The following is a 24,889-nucleotide window of genomic DNA, read 5'->3' on the forward strand; positions in this document are numbered from 1 at the left end:
CTTTACCTTTCATCTTCTGCCGTCCCCGCTCAGATCCAGTCTCGGTTCCTTCCCCCTCCTCTTTTTCCTCTTGCACCCTCGGATCCATTCCCGGCGGCGGCATCAGCGCGGAGCTTCGCTCGCAGCGCAGCGGCTGCGAGGGAGCTCCACGCACAGTGCGGTGTGGCGGCGGCGGGGATCTCCATGTGCGGAGGCGGGGGAGCTCTCACAGCGTGGCATGGCAGAGGCAGGGGACCTCCGCTTGCGGTGGCGGCGGATCCGCTCGTGGCGCGGCGGCAGCGGGGCTCCGCTCTCGGCGCGGCGGCGGGGTGCTCCGCTCGCGACGCGTCCGCGCGCTCCCCGGCGGCGGGGGAGCTCCGCTCGCGGCGGCGGCGGCGGTGGCCAGGCGGCGGGAAGGCGCGGCGGGGAGGTCCGCCGCCGATCCGGTAGGGTTTTGTTTTTCTTTTCTTTTTTCTTTTTTTCCTTTTTTATTTTTTTATTCAAAACATTTTTTATGGAAAAAATTTTCTATTGAATTTTTTTAATTTGTTCGTACAATTTTTTTTCGATTTTTTTCTCTTGAAGGTTCCTGTTTCCTTTTTTTTCAAAAAAATTTCTGCTCTCCAATTTTTTTCTTTGATTTTCCATCTTAAATTTTTTTCTAAAAAAATTTTCTCGTCAAATTTTTCTGTCTTTTTTTTCTCAAAATTTTTTTCTTGAAAAATTTTCTTGAAATCAGAAAACGACAAAAAAACTTACTAAAATAAGAAAAAAAACGAACAGTCGGAAAAATCGACCGTACGGAACTCCTCCGTACAGTTGACCGTAAACTAGCGGTTCCCGTGGAAATAGGTTGCCTAACAACCAGAATCACATTAAGGGCTTCATTACCAAAAAGGCTGCCTGATGCGGTTTCAAAACAAATAACTCCCTGATCTACATTATTCAGCAGTTGCCACTAATGTATCAACTAGGTTACAAGATTATGCATGAATCTTGATCATTCAAGCTACACCAACGTTTCTTCAAATTAAAACGACATCTTGAGTTGATCAAGAGTCTGCTAGCAGAGGTTAGTGTTGATAACTTCAATTCACTGCTCAAATGCGTGCATCCAAGGGGCAGATGCTCACCACCCTTGATACAGTATACTATTTTCTTTATTCTTGACTTCTCTTTTCCTCACATTTCCTTTTTTTTGGGTGCAACTATGCATCCTTGTCACCACAAAATGACAGCAAAGACAAGTAGATCAGCTCACATCAAATGGAAGAAACAAACAAAGAACAATAGAGCGACGCACCCGAAAAATCAACACCACGCCCGTAAGGGCGCGCACATCTTATCTAGGACCGCACATCTTGCTTTAACATTCGTGCTCGGAGTGCCTGGCTCGATTGGCGTTGTTGACCGTCCCACCAGTTTTTGCCTCACTACCCAGGCAGGATGTTAGCTCTGGGTCAACACCACGCCCGTAAGGGCGCGCACATCTTATCTAGGACCGCACATCTCGCTTTAACATTTGTGCTCGGAGTGCCTGGCTCGATTGGAGTTGTTGACCGTCCCCCCAGTTTTTGCCTCACTACCCAGGCAGGATGTTAGCTCGGGGTCCACTTGCAGTTCCACTTTCTTTTGCGGCGCTCTGTTGTTCGGCCCCACTTGCAGCTCACCGCCGTCTGTTCTTTGGACCGCACTTTCAGTTCGTCGTCGCCTGCCGCTCGCTGTCCCTCTGCCCTTCGGTAGTGGTCTCTCTCTCTCTCTCAGTCAAGATGCTGATGATAGGAGTTATCAACTTCATGCTGCTACCAATCGCCAAAACACCAGGTGAATGAAGCTGCATATATAAAATATGCCAGATATGACTACGGAGATATAGTATAAAACTTATAGTAATGTGAAATAAGTTGCCATGGCCCAAATGTATATTGCAAGAAGTATTTGTACCAGTGAAACAAACATGTGAAAACAGAATAGCAGCTTGGCAAGCATCTACCATTATCAGCAACTCGTTAAATCTGAAAGACCGATAAAGGAGAAGAGGTCAGAACCAAATATTCTAACCTGAAAAGGGTAAGGCAGCATCTGATTATTGAAATTCCTTGATTTGTACCTATCAGAGTTTGTACAGTAAAATGAAAACTATAATATAAAACCGTTTGTTTACCTTATGCTGATCAGCATACATAAAAATTTGCAGAAGGAAAGTAACAGGCACACTAGGCATGACACTGCAGTTCATTTCAGTAGCACCTAGGTAAAAACTAGTTATAGTCTTGCGTTGGTACAAGTCAACAAGTCGATGCAACAGCCTGACAAATAAACATAGTACTGTGATATCAGTTAAAAGTCTTCCACTGGTACAATGATCAGGTCAACAGCCGATGCAATAGCCTGACATAATACAGTTCCATAACGAGGCACCGCATATTACAGTTTATGAGGATCCACCACATATTGGCACAATTAAATGGCTAGCAAATAATGAGAAATAGTGCCACCCTGGTTGAGTTGCATCCATGGCCTTAGTCATTGCCTTGCGCTGGTCTGCAAAAGGAAAAAAACATGTCAAGCCATCACAAGTAGAGCAGCAAAATGAATGAGAATGTTCCTAGGCATTGTAACTAGTAAACATTAGAAGACATCTAAGCCAACTTTTATATTTTGAACAAAAAAGGGAACAAGATGACAATATGATAAATTAAATGAGAATAGAACTGGGAATTGTAATAAACTAATAATAACTAGTAAAGAAACAAAAGATATTGGAGCCACATGTAAGATTGATGAAAATGTACCAAGCAATACATACATGTAAGATACTAATAATCAAATATGATGCCTTAGCAACAATGATTGAGTTTGATACTGACCATAATGCTAAAGGCCCAGAGTTTAAGTATGGAAAGTGTGAGGTCCAGAGTTGAAGTAGCTTCGCAAAAGCGTGCAGTATTCAATGCTTTAACTTACACATATATGTTATTTGAAAAAGATGAGACACCCGTTTGAAACAATCTAAACTCGTGGAGAGAAGTACAGGGCAATGAAAGCTAAATTGCAGCAATCACCATCTAACGGCTCAAGTGACGATGACCTTGGAACTAATTTAACTGTGACTGTTACAGTGTTCCACAAGGCGCTATTCCGCGCTTGCCCAGGCGCGCTTATGCGCTAGGCGGCGGGGTACCGCCTCGCCTAGGGGGTAGGCGGGCGGAGCACCTCCGCCGGTCTCCCTCCGCACAGGGCTGCCGGTCTCCCCCGCGCGGGGCTACTGCTCATGCTGGGGCCGCTCCCCTCCGCCCCTCGCAGTCGCTGATCTGCCCTCCCCTGCTCCTCTCTCCTCTGCTCACTACCTCCTCCCTCCCTGGATTCTTTGGGCCGCCGGTCTCCCTCCGCGCAGGGCTGCTGCTCCCGCCAACCGCTCCCTTCCGCGCGGTGCTGGCGAGGGAGGAGAAAGCAGGGGACGGGCGGTGGCGGCGGCGGAGGAGGAGGCAGGGGCAAGCGCGGAGGAAGAGGAGGAAGGGTGGAAGCAGAGGCGAGGGGGAGGGCAGGGGCGGCGTTGGGAACAGAGGATAGGCAGGGGGCGTCGGGAAGGAGAACGGAAGGAGAGGGGAGGAGATAAGGTGGCTGTTGGGCTGCTTTGATGGGCCTATTTTCCAACTCAGGGTTTAGTAGTTCTCTGTTTTTCTTTTCTTTTAGAGGTATATGATGTATATGATAAAGGTATATGTATGTATATGAAACCGCCTAGCGGGAAACGCCTAAGCTCGCCTAGGCAATAGGCGGTGGGTCACCGCCTAGAAACCGCCTAGCGCCTAGCGTAACATTGGAATGTTAACTTAAGAGGTGATGACAAACACCTGTCTGAAAAAATATTATGCAAATGCAGCTGATTGAATTCTTCACCTACTACATTGAGAATGAAAAGAATAATGTGAAAAGTCAAGCTGCAGAATCAGTTCTGAAGGCATGTACATCAATATGGACATGTCTAGAAAATCTCACAGCTACTGTCAAGGGCGTTAGGGCCCAAGACAGGGAGTCCACGGCTACGGAGTTCGTAGCCCGGGCGGATAGAGTCGCCGGAGTTGTTTCCCGACGAACCAATGGTGAAGGGAGATTGAGGAGAGAGAGGGAGGTTAGGGAACTGATAGTATTTGCTTAATCTCAATCCCGGATTACATCCACTAGTTATAGTATCTTCTCCAACAACCTGGAGATCACACGCTAGAATTTAGGAACTGATGGCGCCGCCAGCAGATCACGGCGCGCCAGCCGCGGCGTTCCCGGCGGGCGTAGTGCCGGCCCCACATGACATCTCCCCCCCCCCCCCCTCGACGAGCAGCTCGTCCTCGAGCTGGAAAGCCGGGTAACGCTCGGTGAAGCTGTCGATGTCTTCCCACGTAGCCACCGACGCTGGTGCCCCCTTCCACTAAACGAGGATTTGTCGAACGCGCCGCGCGAGGCGTGCGCGCACCGCGCGTTCTGGCTCAGGAACCGCCGCGCCATGGTGGACATCCGGCAGTGGCGGCGAATCCTCCGGCGGTGTACCCACGAACATCTTGAGGAGGCCGACGTGGAACACGTCATGTAGTCGTGTGCGCTGAGGCAGGGCCAGCCGAACGGCGACGTCGTTGATGATCTCGGCGACGCGGTAGGGCCCGTAGTAGCGGGGCTTGAGCTTCCCCTTCATGACCATCGGCAGGGACGTCGGGGTACGATGGAGGAGGCGAAGCCACGCCCAATCGCCGACGTCGTAGGAGACCGCGCGGTGGTTCTTGTCGTAGTGCCGCTTCTGGACCGCCTGCGCCTGCTCCAAGCGGTAGCGTACGTCCGCCAGGAGTTCATCTGTTCCGCCATGTTCTGCGCGACAGCCGCCACTCTGGTTTCGCCTGGTTCGTAGGATCGGATGGACGGGGGGTCGCGCCCATACACGATCCTGAACGGAGTGTCCTTGAGCGAGGACTGGTAGGCGGTGTTGTAGACGAATTCCGCTCACGGAAGCCACCGCAAACCATTGTCGGGGACGATCGCCGGTGAGGCAGCGGAGGTACATCACGATGACCCGATTGGCCGCCTCGGTCTGCCCCATCGGACTGGGGGTGGAATGCCGTGGTCATATGTAGCTTGGAGCCCATGAGCCGCATCAGTTCGCGCCAGAACGCCGAGGTGAAGATGGGATCGCAGTTAGAGATCAGCGACTGGGGCACGCCGTGGAGTCAAACAATGTCAGTGAAGAACGCCTGCGTGAGCGACTCCCGACTCCATCGAGTATGGATGAGCGAGCGGGATGAAGTGGCATTACTTACTGAAACAATCGACCACCGTCAGGATGACAGATTTGCCCCCAACGCGCGGCAATGTCTCCACGAAATCCAGGCCGAGATCATCCCAGACAGTCGACGGAACTGGCAGCGGCAACAGGAGTCCGGCTGGATGAAGATGCTCGGACTTGTAGCGCTGGCACGTCGCACAGGCGTGGATGTAGTCCTGGACGGTGCGTCGCAGGTTGGGCGCATGGAAATCCCAACGAAAGCGGTGCAATGTGCGCTGCACTCCTTCATGGCCGTCCTCATGGACAGCGGCCACGAGCTCGGCCAACAGCGGCGATGACGGCGCGATGTAGAAGCGGGAGTTGTAGGCGATCATGCCGTCGACGGTGGACCAGGGCGCCACGCGTTGCCCGGCGGTGACCTCATCCCTGATGGCAACCAGGGCCGGGTCTGAGTCCTGTGCTCGCCGCAGTCGGTCGATGAAGTCAAATCGGGGGCCCGAGATGGCGAGCAGCACGCCTTCCTCCGTGTCGCGGCGGGATAAGGCATCGGCGCCGACGTTCGTGGCGCCCGACTTATACTCCACGGCGAAGTCGAACCCCTGCATTTTGCCGACCCAGTGGTGCTGCGGGATGGTGGCCAAGCGCTGATCCAAGAGAAATTTCAAGCTTTAGTGGTCAGTACGCACCAGAAACCGGCGGCCCCAGAGGTACGGCCTCCAGTGCCGAATCGCCTGGAAAAGCCCAATCAGATCCCGCTCATAGGCGGCGAGGGCTCGGTGGCGAGGCGCAACCGGGTGGCTGAAGAAGGCCACGGGCTGCTTGTCCTGCAGGAGCACAGCGCTGAACCCGTAGGTGGACGCGTCGCACACGACGGTGAACTCCTGCGTGAAGTCGAGAGGCGCAGCACCAGTGCCGACGTGATGGCGGTCTTGAGGGCCTCGAAAGCCGCCGTGGCGTCCTCTGTCTAGAGGAAACCCTCCTTGCGGAGCAGGGCGGTGAGCGGCGCCGCGATGGAGCCGTAGTCGCAGACGAACTTGTGGTAGTAGCCCGCCAGGCCGAGGAAGCTGCGGAAGGCGCGTGCAGATCGTGGCCGCGGCCAGTCGCGGACTGCTTGAATCTTGATCATTCAAGCTACACCAACGTTTCTTCAAATTAAAACGACATCTTGAGTTGATCAAGAGTCTGCTAGCAGAGGTTAGTGTTGATAACTTCAATTCACTGCTCAAAGGCGTGCATACAAGGGGCAGATGCTCACCACCCTTGATACAGTATACTATTTTCTTTATTCTTGACTTCTCTTTTCCTCACACTTCCTTTTTTTTTGGGGTGCAACTATGCATCCTTGTCACCACAAAATGACAGCAAAGACAAGTAGATCAGCTCACATCAAATGGAAGAAACAAACAAAGAACAATAGAGCGACGCACCCGAAAAATCAACACCACGCCCGTAAGTAAGGGCGCGCACATCTTATCTAGGACCGCACATCTTGCTTTAACATTCGTGCTCGGAGTGCCTGGCTCGATTGGCGTTGTTGACCGTCCCACCAGTTTTTGCCTCACTACCCAGGCAGGATGTTAGCTCTGGGTCAACACCACGCCCGTAAGGGCGCGCACATCTTATCTAGGACCGCACATCTCACTTTAACATTCGTGCTCGGAGTGCCTGGCTCGATTGGCGTTGTTGACCGTCCCCCCAGTTTTTGCCTCACTACCCAGGCAGGATGTTAGCTCGGGGTCCACTTGCAGTTCCACTTTCTTTTGCGGCGCTCTGTTGTTCGGCCCCACTTGCAGCTCACCGCCGTCTGTTCTTTGGACCGCACTTTCAGTTCGCCGATCGAGCGCCGTCGCTGTCACTTTCAGTTCGTCGTCGCCTGCCGCTCGCTGTCCCTCTGCCCTTCGGTAGTGGTCTCTCTCTCTCTCTCTCTCTCTCTCTCTCTCTCTCTCTCTCTCTCTCTCTCAGTCAAGATGCTGATGATAGGAGTTATCAACTTCATGCTGCTACCAATCGCCAAAACACCAGGTGAATGAAGCTGCATATATAAAATATGCCAGATATGACTACGGAGATATAGTATAAAACTTATAGTAATGCGAAATAAGTTGCCATGGCCCAAATGTATATTGCAAGAAGTATTTGTACCAGTGAAACAAACATGTGAAAACAGAATAGCAGCTTGGCAAGCATCTACCATTATCAGCAACTCGTTAAATCTGAAAGACCGATAAAGGAGAAGAGGTCAGAACCAAATATTCTAACCTGAAAAGGGTAAGGCAGCATCTGATTATTGAAATTCCTTGATTTGTACCTATCAGAGTTTGTACAGTAAAATGAAAACTATAATATAAAACCGTTTGTTTACCTTATGCTGATCAGCATACATAAAAATTTGCAGAAGGAAAGTAACAGGCACACTAGGCATGACACTGCAGTTCATTTCAGTAGCACCTAGGTAAAAACTAGTTATAGTCTTGCGTTGGTACAAGTCAACAAGTCGATGCAACAGCCTGACAAATAAACATAGTACTGTGATATCAGTTAAAAGTCTTCCACTGGTACAATGATCAGGTCAACAGCCGATGCAATAGCCTGACATAATACAGTTCCATAACGAGGCACCGCATATTACAGTTTATGAGGATCCACCACATATTGGCACAATTAAATGGCTAGCAAATAATGAGAAATAGTGCCACCCTGGTTGAGTTGCATCCATGGCCTTAGTCATTGCCTTGCGCTGGTCTGCAAAAGGAAAAAAACATGTCAAGCCATCACAAGTAGAGCAGCAAAATGAATGAGAATGTTCCTAGGCATTGTAACTAGTAAACATTAGAAGACATCTAAGCCAACTTTTATATTTTGAACAAAAAAGGGAACAAGATGACAATATGATAAATTAAATGAGAATAGAACTGGGAATTGTAATAAACTAATAATAACTAGTAAAGAAACAAAAGATATTGGAGCCACATGTAAGATTGATGAAAATGTACCAAGCAATACATACATGTAAGATACTAATAATCAAATATGATGCCTTAGCAACAATGATTGAGTTTGATACTGACCATAATGCTAAAGGCCCAGAGTTTAAGTATGGAAAGTGTGAGGTCCAGAGTTGAAGTAGCTTCGCAAAAGCGTGCAGTATTCAATGCTTTAACTTACACATATATGTTATTTGAAAAAGATGAGACACCCGTTTGAAACAATCTAAACTCGTGGAGAGAAGTACAGGGCAATGAAAGCTAAATTGCAGCAATCACCATCTAACGGCTCAAGTGACGATGACCTTGGAACTAATTTAACTGTGAATGTTACAGTGTTCCACAAGGCGCTATTCCGCGCTTGCCCAGGCGCGCTTATGCGCTAGGCGGCGGGGTACCGCCTCGCCTAGGGGGTAGGCGGGCGGAGCACCTCCGCCGGTCTCCCTCCGCACAGGGCTGCCGGTCTCCCCCGCGCGGGGCTACTGCTCATGTCGGGGCCGCTCCCCTCCGCCCCTCGCAGTCGCTGATCTGCCCTCCCCTGCTCCTCTCTCCTCTGCTCACTACCTCCTCCCTCCCTGGATTCTTTGGGCCGCCGGTCTCCCTCCGCGCAGGGCTGCTGCTCCCGCCAACTGCTCCCTTCCGCGCGGTGCTGGCGAGGGAGGAGAAAGCAGGGGACGGGCGGTGGCGGCGGCGGAGGAGGAGGCAGGGGCAAGCGCGGAGGAAGAGGAGGAAGGGTGGAAGCAGAGGCGAGGGGGAGGCAGGGGCGGCGTTGGGAACAGAGGATAGGCAGGGGGCGTCGGGAAGGAGAACGGAAGGAGAGGGGAGGAGATAAGGTGGCTGTTGGGCTGCTTTGATGGGCCTATTTTCCAACTCAGGGTTTAGTAGTTCTCTGTTTTTCTTTTCTTTTAGAGGTATATGATGTATATGATAAAGGTATATGTATGTATATGAAACCGCCTAGCGGGAAACGCCTAAGCTCGCCTAGGCAATAGGCGGTGGGTCACCGCCTAGAAACCGCCTAGCGCCTAGCGTAACATTGGAATGTTAACTTAAGAGGTGATGACAAACACCTGTCTGAAAAAATATTATGCAAATGCAGCTGATTGAATTCTTCACCTACTACATTGAGAATGAAAAGAATAATGTGAAAAGTCAAGCTGCAGAATCAGTTCTGAAGGCATGTACATCAATATGGACATGTCTAGAAAATCTCACAGCTACTGTCAAGGGCGTTAGGGCCCAAGACAGGGAGTCCACGGCTACGGAGTTCGTAGCCCGGGCGGATAGAGTCGCCGGAGTTGTTTCCCGACGAACCAATGGTGAAGGGAGATTGAGGAGAGAGAGGGAGGTTAGGGAACTGATAGTATTTGCTTAATCTCAATCCCGGATTACATCCACTAGTTATAGTATCTTCTCCAACAACCTGGAGATCACACGCTAGAATTTAGGAACTGATGGCGCCGCCAGCAGATCACGGCGCGCCAGCCGCGGCGTTCCCGGCGGGCGTAGTGCCGGCCCCACATGACATCTCCCCCCCCCCTCGACGAGCAGCTCGTCCTCGAGCTGGAAAGCCGGGTAACGCTCGGTGAAGCTGTCGATGTCTTCCCACGTAGCCACTGACGCTGGTGCCCCCTTCCACTAAACGAGGATTTGTCGAACGCCCCGCGCGAGGCGTGCGCGCACCGCGCGTTCTGGCTCAGGAACCGCCGCGCCATGGTGGACATCCGGCAGTGGCGGCGAATCCTCCGGAGGTGTACCCACGAACATCTTGAGGAGGCCGACGTGGAACACGTCATGTAGTCGTGTGCGCTGAGGCAGGGCCAGCCGAACGGCGACGTCGTTGATGATCTCGGCGACGCGGTAGGGCCCGTAGTAGCGGGGCTTGAGCTTCCCCTTCATGACCATCGGCAGGGACGTCGGGGTACGATGGAGGAGGCGAAGCCACGCCCAATCGCCGACGTCGTAGGAGACCGCGCGGTGGTTCTTGTCGTAGTGCCGCTTCTGGACCGCCTACGCCTGCTCCAAGCGGTAGCGTACGTCCGCCAGGAGTTCATCTGTTCCGCCAAGTTCTGCGTGACAGCCGCCACTCTGGTTTCGCCTGGTTCGTAGGATCGGATGGACGGGGGGTCGCGCCCATACACGATCCTGAACGGAGTGTCCTTGAGCGAGGACTGGTAGGCGGTGTTGTAGACGAATTCCGCTCACGGAAGCCACCGCAAACCATTGTCGGGGACGATCGCCGGTGAGGCAGCGGAGGTACATCACGATGACCCGATTGGCCGCCTCGGTCTGCCCCATCGGACTGGGGGTGGAATGCCGTGGTCATATGTAGCTTGGAGCCCATGAGCCGCATCAGTTCGCGCCAGAACGCCGAGGTGAAGATGGGATCGCAGTTAGAGATCAGCGACTGGGGCACGCCGTGGAGTCAAACAATGTCAGTGAAGAACGCCTGCGTGAGCGACTCCCGACTCCATCGAGTATGGATGAGCGAGCGGGATGAAGTGGCATTACTTACTGAAACAATCGACCACCGTCAGGATGACAGATTTGCCCCCAACGCGCGGCAATGCCTCCACGAAATCCAGGCCGAGATCATCCCAGACAGTCGACGGAACTGGCAGCGGCAACAGGAGTCCGGCTGGATGAAGATGCTCGGACTTGTAGCGCTGGCACGTCGCACAGGCGTGGATGTAGTCCTGGACGGTGCGTCGTAGGTTGGGCGCATGGAAATCCCAACGAAAGCGGTGCAATGTGCGCTGCACTCCTTCATGGCCGTCCTCATGGACAGCGGCCACGAGCTCGGCCAACAACGGCGATGACGGCGCGATGTAGAAGCGGGAGTTGTAGGCGATCATGCCGTCGACGGTGGACCAGGGCGCCATGCGTTGCCCGGCGGTGACCTCATCCCTGATGGCAACCAGGGCCGGGTCTGAGTCCTGTGCTCGCCGCAGTCGGTCGATGAAGTCATATCGGGGGCCCGAGATGGCGAGCAGCACGCCTTCCTCCGTGTCGCGGCAGGGATAAGGCATCGGCGCCGACGTTCGTGGCGCCCGACTTATACTCCACGGCGAAGTCGAACCCCTGCATTTTGCCAACCCAGTGGTGCTGCGGGATGGTGGCCAAGCGCTGATCCAAGAGAAATTTCAAGCTTTAGTGGTCAGTACGCACCAGAAACCGGCGGCCCCAGAGGTACGGCCTCCAGTGCCGAATCGCCTGGAAAAGCCCAATCAGATCCCGCTCATAGGCGGCGAGGGCTCGGTGGCGAGGCGCAACCGGGTGGCTGAAGAAGGCCACGGGCTGCTTGTCCTGCAGGAGCACAGCGCTGAACCCGTAGGTGGACGCGTCGCACACGACGGTGAACTCCTGCGTGAAGTCGAGAGGCGCAGCACCAGTGCCGACGTGATGGCGGTCTTGAGGGCCTCGAAAGCCGCCGTGGCGTCCTCTGTCTAGAGGAAACCCTCCTTGCGGAGCAGGGCGGTGAGCGGCGCCGCGATGGAGCCGTAGTCGCAGACGAACTTGTGGTAGTAGCCCGCCAGGCCGAGGAAGCTGCGGAAGGCGCGTGCAGATCGTGGCCGCGGCCAGTCGCGGACTGCTTGAATCTTGATCATTCAAGCTACACCAATGTTTCTTCAAATTAAAACGACATCTTGAGTTGATCAAGAGTCTGCTAGCAGAGGTTAGTGTTGATAACTTCAATTCACTGCTCAAAGGCGTGCATACAAGGGGCAGATGCTCACCACCCTTGATACAGTATACTATTTTCTTTATTCTTGACTTCTCTTTTCCTCACACTTCCTTTTTTTTTGGGGTGCAACTATGCATCCTTGTCACCACAAAATGACAGCAAAGACAAGTAGATCAGCTCACATCAAATGGAAGAAACAAACAAAGAACAATAGAACGACGCACCCGAAAAATCAACACCACGCCCGTAAGTAAGGGCGCGCACATCTTATCTAGGACCGCACATCTTGCTTTAACATTCGTGCTCGGAGTGCCTGGCTCGATTGGCGTTGTTGACCGTCCCACCAGTTTTTGCCTCACTACCCAGGCAGGATGTTAGCTCTGGGTCAACACCACGCCCGTAAGGGCGCGCACATCTTATCTAGGACCGCACATCTCACTTTAACATTCGTGCTCGGAGTGCCTGGCTCGATTGGCGTTGTTGACCGTCCCCCCAGTTTTTGCCTCACTACCCAGGCAGGATGTTAGCTCGGGGTCCACTTGCAGTTCCACTTTCTTTTGCGGCGCTCTGTTGTTCGGCCCCACTTGCAGCTCACCGCCGTCTGTTCTTTGGACCGCACTTTCAGTTCGCCGATCGAGCGCCGTCGCTGTCACTTTCAGTTCGTCGTCGCCTGCCGCTCGCTGTCCCTCTGCCCTTCGGTAGTGGTCTCTCTCTCTCTCTCTCTCTCTCTCTCTCTCTCTCTCTCTCTCTCTCTCTCTCTCTCAGTCAAGATGCTGATGATAGGAGTTATCAACTTCATGCTGCTACCAATCGCCAAAACACCAGGTGAATGAAGCTGCATATATAAAATATGCCAGATATGACTACGGAGATATAGTATAAAACTTATAGTAATGCGAAATAAGTTGCCATGGCCCAAATGTATATTGCAAGAAGTATTTGTACCAGTGAAACAAACATGTGAAAACAGAATAGCAGCTTGGCAAGCATCTACCATTATCAGCAACTCGTTAAATCTGAAAGACCGATAAAGGAGAAGAGGTCAGAACCAAATATTCTAACCTGAAAAGGGTAAGGCAGCATCTGATTATTGAAATTCCTTGATTTGTACCTATCAGAGTTTGTACAGTAAAATGAAAACTATAATATAAAACCGTTTGTTTACCTTATGCTGATCAGCATACATAAAAATTTGCAGAAGGAAAGTAACAGGCACACTAGGCATGACACTGCAGTTCATTTCAGTAGCACCTAGGTAAAAACTAGTTATAGTCTTGCGTTGGTACAAGTCAACAAGTCGATGCAACAGCCTGACAAATAAACATAGTACTGTGATATCAGTTAAAAGTCTTCCACTGGTACAATGATCAGGTCAACAGCCGATGCAATAGCCTGACATAATACAGTTCCATAACGAGGCACCGCATATTACAGTTTATGAGGATCCACCACATATTGGCACAATTAAATGGCTAGCAAATAATGAGAAATAGTGCCACCCTGGTTGAGTTGCATCCATGGCCTTAGTCATTGCCTTGCGCTGGTCTGCAAAAGGAAAAAAACATGTCAAGCCATCACAAGTAGAGCAGCAAAATGAATGAGAATGTTCCTAGGCATTGTAACTAGTAAACATTAGAAGACATCTAAGCCAACTTTTATATTTTGAACAAAAAAGGGAACAAGATGACAATATGATAAATTAAATGAGAATAGAACTGGGAATTGTAATAAACTAATAATAACTAGTAAAGAAACAAAAGATATTGGAGCCACATGTAAGATTGATGAAAATGTACCAAGCAATACATACATGTAAGATACTAATAATCAAATATGATGCCTTAGCAACAATGATTGAGTTTGATACTGACCATAATGCTAAAGGCCCAGAGTTTAAGTATGGAAAGTGTGAGGTCCAGAGTTGAAGTAGCTTCGCAAAAGCGTGCAGTATTCAATGCTTTAACTTACACATATATGTTATTTGAAAAAGATGAGACACCCGTTTGAAACAATCTAAACTCGTGGAGAGAAGTACAGGGCAATGAAAGCTAAATTGCAGCAATCACCATCTAACGGCTCAAGTGACGATGACCTTGGAACTAATTTAACTGTGAATGTTACAGTGTTCCACAAGGCGCTATTCCGCGCTTGCCCAGGCGCGCTTATGCGCTAGGCGGCGGGGTACCGCCTCGCCTAGGGGGTAGGCGGGCGGAGCACCTCCGCCGGTCTCCCTCCGCACAGGGCTGCCGGTCTCCCCCGCGCGGGGCTACTGCTCATGTCTGGGGCCGCTCCCCTCCGCCCCTCGCAGTCGCTGATCTGCCCTCCCCTGCTCCTCTCTCCTCTGCTCACTACCTCCTCCCTCCCTGGATTCTTTGGGCCGCCGGTCTCCCTCCGCGCAGGGCTGCTGCTCCCGCCAACCGCTCCCTTCCGCGCGGTGCTGGCGAGGGAGGAGAAAGCAGGGGACGGGCGGTGGCGGCGGCGGAGGAGGAGGCAGGGGCAAGCGCGGAGGAAGAGGAGGAAGGGTGGAAGCAGAGGCGAGGGGGAGGCAGGGGCGGCGTTGGGAACAGAGGATAGGCAGGGGGCGTCGGGAAGGAGAACGGAAGGAGAGGGGAGGAGATAAGGTGGCTGTTGGGCTGCTTTGATGGGCCTATTTTCCAACTCAGGGTTTAGTAGTTCTCTGTTTTTCTTTTCTTTTAGAGGTATATGATGTATATGATAAAGGTATATGTATGTATATGAAACCGCCTAGCGGGAAACGCCTAAGCTCGCCTAGGCAATAGGCGGTGGGTCACCGCCTAGAAACCGCCTAGCGCCTAGCGTAACATTGGAATGTTAACTTAAGAGGTGATGACAAACACCTGTCTGAAAAAATATTATGCAAATGCAGCTGATTGAATTCTTCACCTACTACATTGAGAATGAAAAGAATAATGTGAAAAGTCAAGCTGCAGAATCAGTTCTGAAGGCATGTACATCAATATGGACATGTCTAGAAAATCTCACAGCTACTGTCAAGGGCGTTAGGGCCCAAGACAGGGAGTCCACGGCTACGGAGTTCGTAGCCCGGGCGGATAGAGTCGCCGGAGTTGTTTCCCGACGAACCAATGGTGAAGGGAGATTGAGGAGAGAGAGGGAGGTTAGGGAACTGATAGTATTTGCTTAATCTCAATCCCGGATTACATCCACTAGTTATAGTATCTTCTCCAACAACCTGGAGATCACACGCTAGAATTTAGGAACTGATGGCGCCGCCAGCAGATCACGGCGCGACAGCCGCGGCGTTCCCGGCGGGCGTAGTGCCGGCCCCACATGACATCTCCCCCCCCCCCCCCTCGACGAGCAGCTCGTCCTCGAGCTGGAAAGCCGGGTAACGCTCGGTGAAGCTGTCGATGTCTTCCCACGTAGCCACCGACGCTGGTGCCCCCTTCCACTAAACGAGGATTTGTCGAACGCCCCGCGCGAGGCGTGCGCGCACCGCGCGTTCTGGCTCAGGAACCGCCGCGCCATGGTGGACATCCGGCAGTGGCGGCGAATCCTCCGGAGGTGTACCCACGAACATCTTGAGGAGGCCGACGTGGAACACGTCATGTAGTCGTGTGCGCTGAGGCAGGGCCAGCCGAACGGCGACAGTCGTTGATGATCTCGGCGACGCGGTAGGGCCCGTAGTAGCGGGGCTTGAGCTTCCCCTTCATGACCATCGGCAGGGACGTCGGGGTACGATGGAGGAGGCGAAGCCACGCCCAATCGCCGACGTCGTAGGAGACCGCGCGGTGGTTCTTGTCGTAGTGCCGCTTCTGGACCGCCTGCGCCTGCTCCAAGCGGTAGCGTACGTCCGCCAGGAGTTCATCTGTTCCGCCATGTTCTGCGCGACAGCCGCCACTCTGGTTTCGCCTGGTTCGTAGGATCGGATGGACGGGGGGTCGCGCCCATACACGATCCTGAACGGAGTGTCCTTGAGCGAGGACTGGTAGGCGGTGTTGTAGACGAATTCCGCTCACGGAAGCCACCGCAAACCATTGTCGGGGACGATCGCCGGTGAGGCAGCGGAGGTACATCACGATGACCCGATTGGCCGCCTCGGTCTGCCCCATCGGACTGGGGGTGGAATGCCGTGGTCATATGTAGCTTGGAGCCCATGAGCCGCATCAGTTCGCGCCAGAACGCCGAGGTGAAGATGGGATCGCAGTTAGAGATCAGCGACTGGGGCACGCCGTGGAGTCAAACAATGTCAGTGAAGAACGCCTGCGCGAGCGACTCCCGACTCCATCGAGTATGGATGAGCGAGCGGGATGAAGTGGCATTACTTACTGAAACAATCGACCACCGTCAGGATGACAGATTTGCCCCCAACGCGCGGCAATGCCTCCACGAAATCCAGGCCGAGATCATCCCAGACAGTCGACGGAACTGGCAGCGGCAACAGGAGTCCGGCTGGATGAAGATGCTCGGACTTGTAGCGCTGGCACGTCGCACAGGCGTGGATGTAGTCCTGGACGGTGCGTCGCAGGTTGGGCGCATGGAAATCCCAACGAAAGCGGTGCAATGTGCGCTGCACTCCTTCATGGCCGTCCTCATGGACAGCGGCCACGAGCTCGGCCAACAGCGGCGATGACGGCGCGATGTAGAAGCGGGAGTTGTAGGCGATCATGCCGTCGACGGTGGACCAGGGCGCCACGCGTTGCCCGGCGGTGACCTCATCCCTGATGGCAACCAGGGCCGGGTCTGAGTCCTGTGCTCGCCGCAGTCGGTCGATGAAGTCAAATCGGGGGCCCGAGATGGCGAGCAGCACGCCTTCCTCCGTGTCGCGGCGGGATAAGGCATCGGCGCCGACGTTCGTGGCGCCCGACTTATACTCCACGGCGAAGTCGAACCCCTGCATTTTGCCGACCCAGTGGTGCTGCGGGATGGTGGCCAAGCGCTGATCCAAGAGAAATTTCAAGCTTTAGTGGTCAGTACGCACCAGAAACCGGCGGCCCCAGAGGTACGGCCTCCAGTGCCGAATCGCCTGGAAAAGCCCAATCAGATCCCGCTCATAGGCGGCGAGGGCTCGGTGGCGAGGCGCAACCGGGTGGCTGAAGAAGGCCACGGGCTGCTTGTCCTGCAGGAGCACAGCGCTGAACCCGTAGGTGGACGCGTCGCACACGACGGTGAACTCCTGCGTGAAGTCGAGAGGCGCAGCACCAGTGCCGACGTGATGGCGGTCTTGAGGGCCTCGAAAGCCGCCGTGGCGTCCTCTGTCTAGAGGAAACCCTCCTTGCGGAGCAGGGCGGTGAGCGGCGCCGCGATGGAGCCGTAGTCGCAGACGAACTTGTGGTAGTAGCCCGCCAGGCCGAGGAAGCTGCGGAAGGCGCGTGCAGATCGTGGCCGCGGCCAGTCGCGGACTGCTTGAATCTTGATCATTCAAGCTACACCAACGTTTCTTCAAATTAAAACGACATCTTGAGTTGATCAAGAGTCTGCTAGCAGAGGTTAGTGTTGATAACTTCAATTCACTGCTCAAAGGCGTGCATACAAGGGGCAGATGCTCACCACCCTTGATACAGTATACTATTTTCTTTATTCTTGACTTCTCTTTTCCTCACACTTCCTTTTTTTTTGGGGTGCAACTATGCATCCTTGTCACCACAAAATGACAGCAAAGACAAGTAGATCAGCTCACATCAAATGGAAGAAACAAACAAAGAACAATAGAGCGACGCACCCGAAAAATCAACACCACGCCCGTAAGTAAGGGCGCGCACATCTTATCTAGGACCGCACATCTTGCTTTAACATTCGTGCTCGGAGTGCCTGGCTCGATTGGCGTTGTTGACCGTCCCACCAGTTTTTGCCTCACTACCCAGGCAGGATGTTAGCTCTGGGTCAACACCACGCCCGTAAGGGCGCGCACATCTTATCTAGGACCGCACATCTCACTTTAACATTCGTGCTCGGAGTGCCTGGCTCGATTGGCGTTGTTGACCGTCCCCCCAGTTTTTGCCTCACTACCCAGGCAGGATGTTAGCTCGGGGTCCACTTGCAGTTCCACTTTCTTTTGCGGCGCTCTGTTGTTCGGCCCCACTTGCAGCTCACCGCCGTCTGTTCTTTGGACCGCACTTTCAGTTCGCCGATCGAGCGCCGTCGCTGTCACTTTCAGTTCGTCGTCGCCTGCCGCTCGCTGTCCCTCTGCCCTTCGGTAGTGGTCTCTCTCTCTCTCTCTCTCTCTCTCTCTCTCTCTCTCTCTCTCTCTCTCTCTCTCTCTCTCTCTCAGTCAAGATGCTGATGATAGGAGTTATCAACTTCATGCTGCTACCAATCGCCAAAACACCAGGTGAATGAAGCTGCATATATAAAATATGCCAGATATGACTACGGAGATATAGTATAAAACTTATAGTAATGCGAAATAAGTTGCCATGGCCCAAATGTATATTGCAAGAAGTATTTGTACCAGTGAAACAAACATGTGAAAACAGAATAGCAGCTTGGCAAGCATCTACCATTATCAGCAACTCGTTAAATCTGAAAGACCGATAAAGGAGAAGAGGTCAGAACCAAATATTCTAACCTGAAAAGGGTAAGGCAGCATCTGATTATTGAAATTCCTTGATTTGTACCTATCAGAGTTTGTACAGTAAAATGAAAACTATAATATAAAACCGTTTGTTTACCTTATGCTGATCAGCATACATAAAAATTTGCAGAAGGAAAGTAACAGGCACACTAGGCATGACACTGCAGTTCATTTCAGTAGCACCTAGGTAAAAACTAGTTATAGTCTTGCGTTGGTACAAGTCAACAAGTCGATGCAACAGCCTGACAAATAAACATAGTACTGTGATATCAGTTAAAAGTCTTCCACTGGTACAATGATCAGGTCAACAGCCGATGCAATAGCCTGACATAATACAGTTCCATAACGAGGCACCGCATATTACAGTTTATGAGGATCCACCACATATTGGCACAATTAAATGGCTAGCAAATAATGAGAAATAGTGCCACCCTGGTTGAGTTGCATCCATGGCCTTAGTCATTGCCTTGCGCTGGTCTGCAAAAGGAAAAAAACATGTCAAGCCATCACAAGTAGAGCAGCAAAATGAATGAGAATGTTCCTAGGCATTGTAACTAGTAAACATTAGAAGACATCTAAGCCAACTTTTATATTTTGAACAAAAAAGGGAACAAGATGACAATATGATAAATTAAATGAGAATAGAACTGGGAATTGTAATAAACTAATAATAACTAGTAAAGAAACAAAAGATATTGGAGCCACATGTAAGATTGATGAAAATGTACCAAGCAATACATACATGTAAGATACTAATAATCAAATATGATGCCTTAGCAACAATGATTGAGTTTGATACTGACCATAATGCTAAAGGCCCAGAGTTTAAGTATGGAAAGTGTGAGGTCCAGAGTTGAAGTAGCTTCGCAAAAGCGTGCAGTATTCAATGCTTTAACTTACACATATATGTTATTTGAAAAAGATGAGACACCCGTTTGAAACAATCTAAACTCGTGGAGAGAAGTACAGGGCAATGAAAGCTAAATTGCAGCAATCACCATCTAACGGCTCAAGTGACGATGACCTTGGAACTAATTTAACTGTGAATGTTACAGTGTTCCACAAGGCGCTATTCCGCGCTTGCCCAGGCGCCTCGCCTAGGGGGTAGGCGGGCGGAGCACCTCCGCCGGTCTCCCTCCGCACAGGGCTGCCGGTCTCCCCCGCGCGGGGCTACTGCTCATGTCGGGGCCGCTCCCCTCCGCCCCTCGCAGTCGCTGATCTGCCCTCCCCTGCTCCTCTCTCCTCTGCTCACTACCTCCTCCCTCCCTGGATTCTTTGGGCCGCCGGTCTCCCTCCGCGCAGGGCTGCTGCTCCCGCCAACTGCTCCCTTCCGCGCGGTGCTGGCGAGGGAGGAGAAAGCAGGGGACGGGCGGTGGCGGCGGCGGAGGAGGAGGCAGGGGCAAGCGCGGAGGAAGAGGAGGAAGGGTGGAAGCAGAGGCGAGGGGGAGGCAGGGGCGGCGTTGGGAACAGAGGATAGGCAGGGGGCGTCGGGAAGGAGAACGGAAGGAGAGGGGAGGAGATAAGGTGGCTGTTGGGCTGCTTTGATGGGCCTATTTTCCAACTCAGGGTTTAGTAGTTCTCTGTTTTTCTTTTCTTTTAGAGGTATATGATGTATATGATAAAGGTATATGTATGTATATGAAACCGCCTAGCGGGAAACGCCTAAGCTCGCCTAGGCAATAGGCGGTGGGTCACCGCCTAGAAACCGCCTAGCGCCTAGCGTAACATTGGAATGTTAACTTAAGAGGTGATGACAAACACCTGTCTGAAAAAATATTATGCAAATGCAGCTGATTGAATTCTTCACCTACTACATTGAGAATGAAAAGAATAATGTGAAAAGTCAAGCTGCAGAATCAGTTCTGAAGGCATGTACATCAATATGGACATGTCTAGAAAATCTCACAGCTACTGTCAAGGGCGTTAGGGCCCAAGACAGGGAGTCCACGGCTACGGAGTTCGTAGCCCGGGCGGATAGAGTCGCCGGAGTTGTTTCCCGACGAACCAATGGTGAAGGGAGATTGAGGAGAGAGAGGGAGGTTAGGGAACTGATAGTATTTGCTTAATCTCAATCCCGGATTACATCCACTAGTTATAGTATCTTCTCCAACAACCTGGAGATCACACGCTAGAATTTAGGAACTGATGGCGCCAGCCAGCAGATCACGGCGCGACAGCCGCGGCGTTCCCGGCGGGCGTAGTGCCGGCCCCACATGACATCTCCCCCCCCCCCCCCCCTCGACGAGCAGCTCGTCCTCGAGCTGGAAAGCCGGGTAACGCTCGGTGAAGCTGTCGATGTCTTCCCACGTAGCCACCGACGCTGGTGCCCCCTTCCACTAAACGAGGATTTGTCGAACGCCCCGCGCGAGGCGTGCGCGCACCGCGCGTTCTGGCTCAGGAACCGCCGCGCCATGGTGGACATCCGGCAGTGGCGGCGAATCCTCCGGAGGTGTACCCACGAACATCTTGAGGAGGCCGACGTGGAACACGTCATGTAGTCGTGTGCGCTGAGGCAGGGCCAGCCGAACGGCGACGTCGTTGATGATCTCGGCGACGCGGTAGGGCCCGTAGTAGCGGGGCTTGAGCTTCCCCTTCATGACCATCGGCAGGGACGTCGGGGTACGATGGAGGAGGCGAAGCCACGCCCAATCGCCGACGTCGTAGGAGACCGCGCGGTGGTTCTTGTCGTAGTGCCGCTTCTGGACCGCCTGCGCCTGCTCCAAGCGGTAGCGTACGTCCGCCAGGAGTTCATCTGTTCCGCCATGTTCTGCGCGACAGCCGCCACTCTGGTTTCGCCTGGTTCGTAGGATCGGATGGACGGGGGGGTCGCGCCCATACACGATCCTGAACGGAGTGTCCTTGAGCGAGGACTGGTAGGGCGGTGTTGTAGACGAATTCCGCTCACGGAAGCCACCGCAAACCATTGTCGGGGACGATCGCCGGTGAGGCAGCGGAGGTACATCACGATGACCCGATTGGCCGCCTCGGTCTGCCCCATCGGACTGGGGGTGGAATGCCGTGGTCATATGTAGCTTGGAGCCCATGAGCCGCATCAGTTCGCGCCAGAACGCCGAGGTGAAGATGGGATCGCAGTTAGAGATCAGCGACTGGGGCACGCCGTGGAGTCAAACAATGTCAGTGAAGAACGCCTGCGCGAGCGACTCCCGACTCCTCGAGTATGGATGAGCGAGCGGGATGAAGTGGCATTACTTACTGAAACAATCGACCACCGTCAGGATGACAGATTTGCCCCCAACGCGCGGCAATGCCTCCACGAAATCCAGGCCGAGATCATCCCAGACAGTCGACGGAACTGGCAGCGGCAACAGGATTCCGGCTGGATAAGATTGCTCGGACTTGTAGCGCTGGCACGTCGCACGAGGCGTGGAGGTAGTCCTGGAAGGTGCGTCGCTAGGTTGGGCGGGCATGGAAATCCCAACGAAAGCGGTGCAATGTGGCGCTTGTCACTCCTTCATTGGCCGTACCTCGATGGACCAGCGGCAGCGAGCTCGGCCAACAGCGGCGATGACGGTGCGATGTAGAGTCAGGAGTTGTAGTCCATGCCGTCGACGGTTCGACCAGCTCATTTTGCGAACGCCCCGCCGCAGGTCGCGGGCGCCCAGGAACCGCCGCGCCCTGGTGGACATCCGGGCAGTGGCGGCGAATCCTCCGGAGGTGTACCCACGAACATTCTTGAGGAGGCCGACGTGGAACACGTCATGTAGTCGTGTGCGCTGAGGCAGGGCCAGCCGAACGGCGACGTCGTTGATGATCTCGGCGACGCGGTAGGGCCCGTAGTAGCGGGGCTTGAGCTTCCCCTTCATGACCATCGGCAGGGACGTCGGGGTACGATGGAGGAGGCGAAGCCACGCCCAATCGCCGACGTCGTAGGAGACCGCGCGGTGGTTCTTGTCGTAGTGCCGCTTCTGGACCGCCTGCGCCTGCTCCAAGCGGTAGCGTACGTCCGCCAGGAGTTCATCTGTTCCGCCATGTTCTGCGCGACAGCCGCCACTCTGGTTTCGCCTGGTTCGTAGGATCGGATGGACGGGGGGTCGCGCCCATACACGATCCTGAACGGAGTGTCCTTGAGCGAGGACTGGTAGGCGGTGTTGTAGACGAATTCCGCTCACGGAAGCCACCGCAAACCATTGTCGGGGACGATCGCCGGTGAGGCAGCGGAGGTACATCACGATGACCCGATTGGCCGCCTCGGTCTGCCCCATCGGACTGGGGGTGGAATGCCGTGGTCATATGTAGCTTGGAGCCCATGAGCCGCATCAGTTCGCGCCAGAACGCCGAGGTGAAGATGGGATCGCAGTTAGAGATCAGCGACTGGGGCACGCCGTGGAGTCAAACAATGTCAGTGAAGAAGGCGATGACGGTGCGATTGTTAAGAGGCAGGAGTTGTAGGCGATCATGCCGTCGACGGTGGACCAGGGCGCCACGCGTTGCCGGCGGTGACCTCATCCCTGATGGCAACCAGGGCCGGTCTGAGTCCTGTGCTCGCCGCAGTCGGTCGATGAAGTTAAATCGGGGGCCCGAGATGGCGAGCAGCACGCCTTCCTCCGTGTCGCGGCGGGACAAGGCGTCGGCGACGACGTTCGTGGCGCCCGGCTTATACTCCACGGCGAAGTCGAACCCCTGCATTTTGCCGACCCAGTGGTGCTGCGGGATGGTGGCCAAGCGATGATCCAAGAGAAATTTCAAGCTATAGTGGTCAGTACGCACCAGAAACCGGCGGCCCCAGAGGTACGGCCTCCAGTGCCGAATCGCCTGGAAAAGCCCAATCAGATCCCGCTCATAGGCGGCGAGGGCTCGGTGGCGAGGCGCAACCGGGTGGCTGAAGAAGGCCACGGGCTGCTTGTCCTGCAGGAGCACAGCGCTGAACCCGTAGGTGGACGCGTCGCACACGACGGTGAACTCCTGCGTGAAGTCGAGAGGCGCAGCACCAGTGCCGACGTGATGGCGATCTTGAGGGCCTCGAAAGCCGCCGTGGCGTCCTCTGTCTAGAGGAAACCCTCCTTGCGGAGCAGGGCGGTGAGCGGCGCCGCGATGGAGCCATAGTCGCAGACGAACTTGTGGTAGTAGCCCGCCAGGCCGAGGAAGCTACGGAAGGCGTGTGCAGATCGTGGCCGCGGCCAGTCGCGGACTGCTTGGACCTTGGCCGGGTCCATGGCCACGCCATCGGCCGAGATGATGTGCCCTAGGTAGTGGATGGAGGTGACGCCGAACGCACACGTGGAGCACTTGACATAGAGGTGGTGCTATTGAAGGGCGGTGAAGACCAGGCGCAGATGGCGAAGGTGGTCGGCCCAGGAGTCGCTGTAGATGAAGATGTCGTCGAAGAAGACGAGGACGAAGCGATGAAGGAACGGGCGCAGCACCACGTTCATGAGCGCCTGGAACATGGCTGGGGCATTGCAGAGGCCGAATGGCATGACGAAGAACTCGTACAAGCCGTCGTGTTCGGAACGCCGTCTTCTCCACATCTGCAGGGTGCATCCGTACCTGATGGTAGCCCGATCGAAGGTCGAGCTTGGCGAAGAATTTGGCGCCCGGAGCTCGTCGATCAGCCCGTCAACCACTGGAATGGAGAACGAACCACTGGAGTGGGGAACGCATCCTTTACTGTGAGGGCGTTGAGAGCTCGATAATCGACGCAGAAGCGACATGTGCCGTCGGGTTTCCGAACTAGGAGCACCGGCGAGAAGGCCGAGGAGCTGCGGCGAATGAGCCCCTATTGCAGCATGTTGGTGCACTGCTTCTCCAGCTCATCCTTGTGGGTCACCAGATAGCGAAACGGCCGCACGGCCACCGGTGACACGCCCGGCACCAGCGTGATGCGATGGTCGCATGGTCGCGCCGGAGGGAGCCCCTGGGGCTCATCGATCGTCACGGAGAACTCGGCGAAGAGGGCGAAGAGGAGGTTGCCGCCGGAACAGGCCCGCAGGGACGGGGCGGTTGGCCCGGCCACGAATTGCCAGCGCACGTGGTGGTCACGGTGCCAGATAGCCCTGGGCACAAATAACCGAAAATCGAGGATCGAACCGAAAAAACCGAGAACCAGAGCCAAACCGAACCGAAATCAAGAATTTCGGTTCCTCTTCGGTTCTTGGTTGTCAAGAACTGAATTGTTCGGTTCGGTTCCGATTCCTCAGCCGGTTAATCGAGTAACCGGCCATATCCTACATTCAGCCCAAGATGGCCCAAGGCCCAACAAAACCCTAGCTCCATTTGGCCATCAGGCTACCACCGCACCCCCACCCCAACCCCCACGGCCGCCGCCCCGCCCTGGCGCCCTCCCTAGCCACTCGCCGACCGCCGCCGTGGCCCCTCCCTGGCCGCCGCCTTGCCCTCCCCGACCGCCGCCGCAGACCTTCCCAGACGCCACCTCGGCCTCGCCCTCCCTGCCTCCC

At 54.0% G+C, this 24,889-nt stretch overlaps 2 long non-coding RNA genes across 2 annotated transcripts; both read right to left on the reverse strand.

Annotated features, from left to right (window-relative positions):
- Nucleotides 1–828: 828 nt before the first annotated feature.
- On the reverse strand, nt 829–3,518 carry LOC120704089. Its single transcript, XR_005687399.1, has 2 exons — nt 1,924–3,518; nt 829–1,813 (listed from the first exon to the last, which is right to left on the reverse strand). It is a non-coding gene; the product is annotated as an uncharacterized LOC120704089 (long non-coding RNA).
- A 3,060-nt stretch (nt 3,519–6,578) lies between these two features.
- On the reverse strand, nt 6,579–10,258 carry LOC120704090. Its single transcript, XR_005687400.1, has 2 exons — nt 7,394–10,258; nt 6,579–7,283 (listed from the first exon to the last, which is right to left on the reverse strand). It is a non-coding gene; the product is annotated as an uncharacterized LOC120704090 (long non-coding RNA).
- Between the last annotated feature and the right edge of the window lie 14,631 nt (nt 10,259–24,889).

Source organism: Panicum virgatum, chromosome 4K (assembly GCF_016808335.1).
Source record: "Panicum virgatum strain AP13 chromosome 4K, P.virgatum_v5, whole genome shotgun sequence".
NCBI lineage: Eukaryota > Viridiplantae > Streptophyta > Magnoliopsida > Poales > Poaceae > Panicum > Panicum virgatum.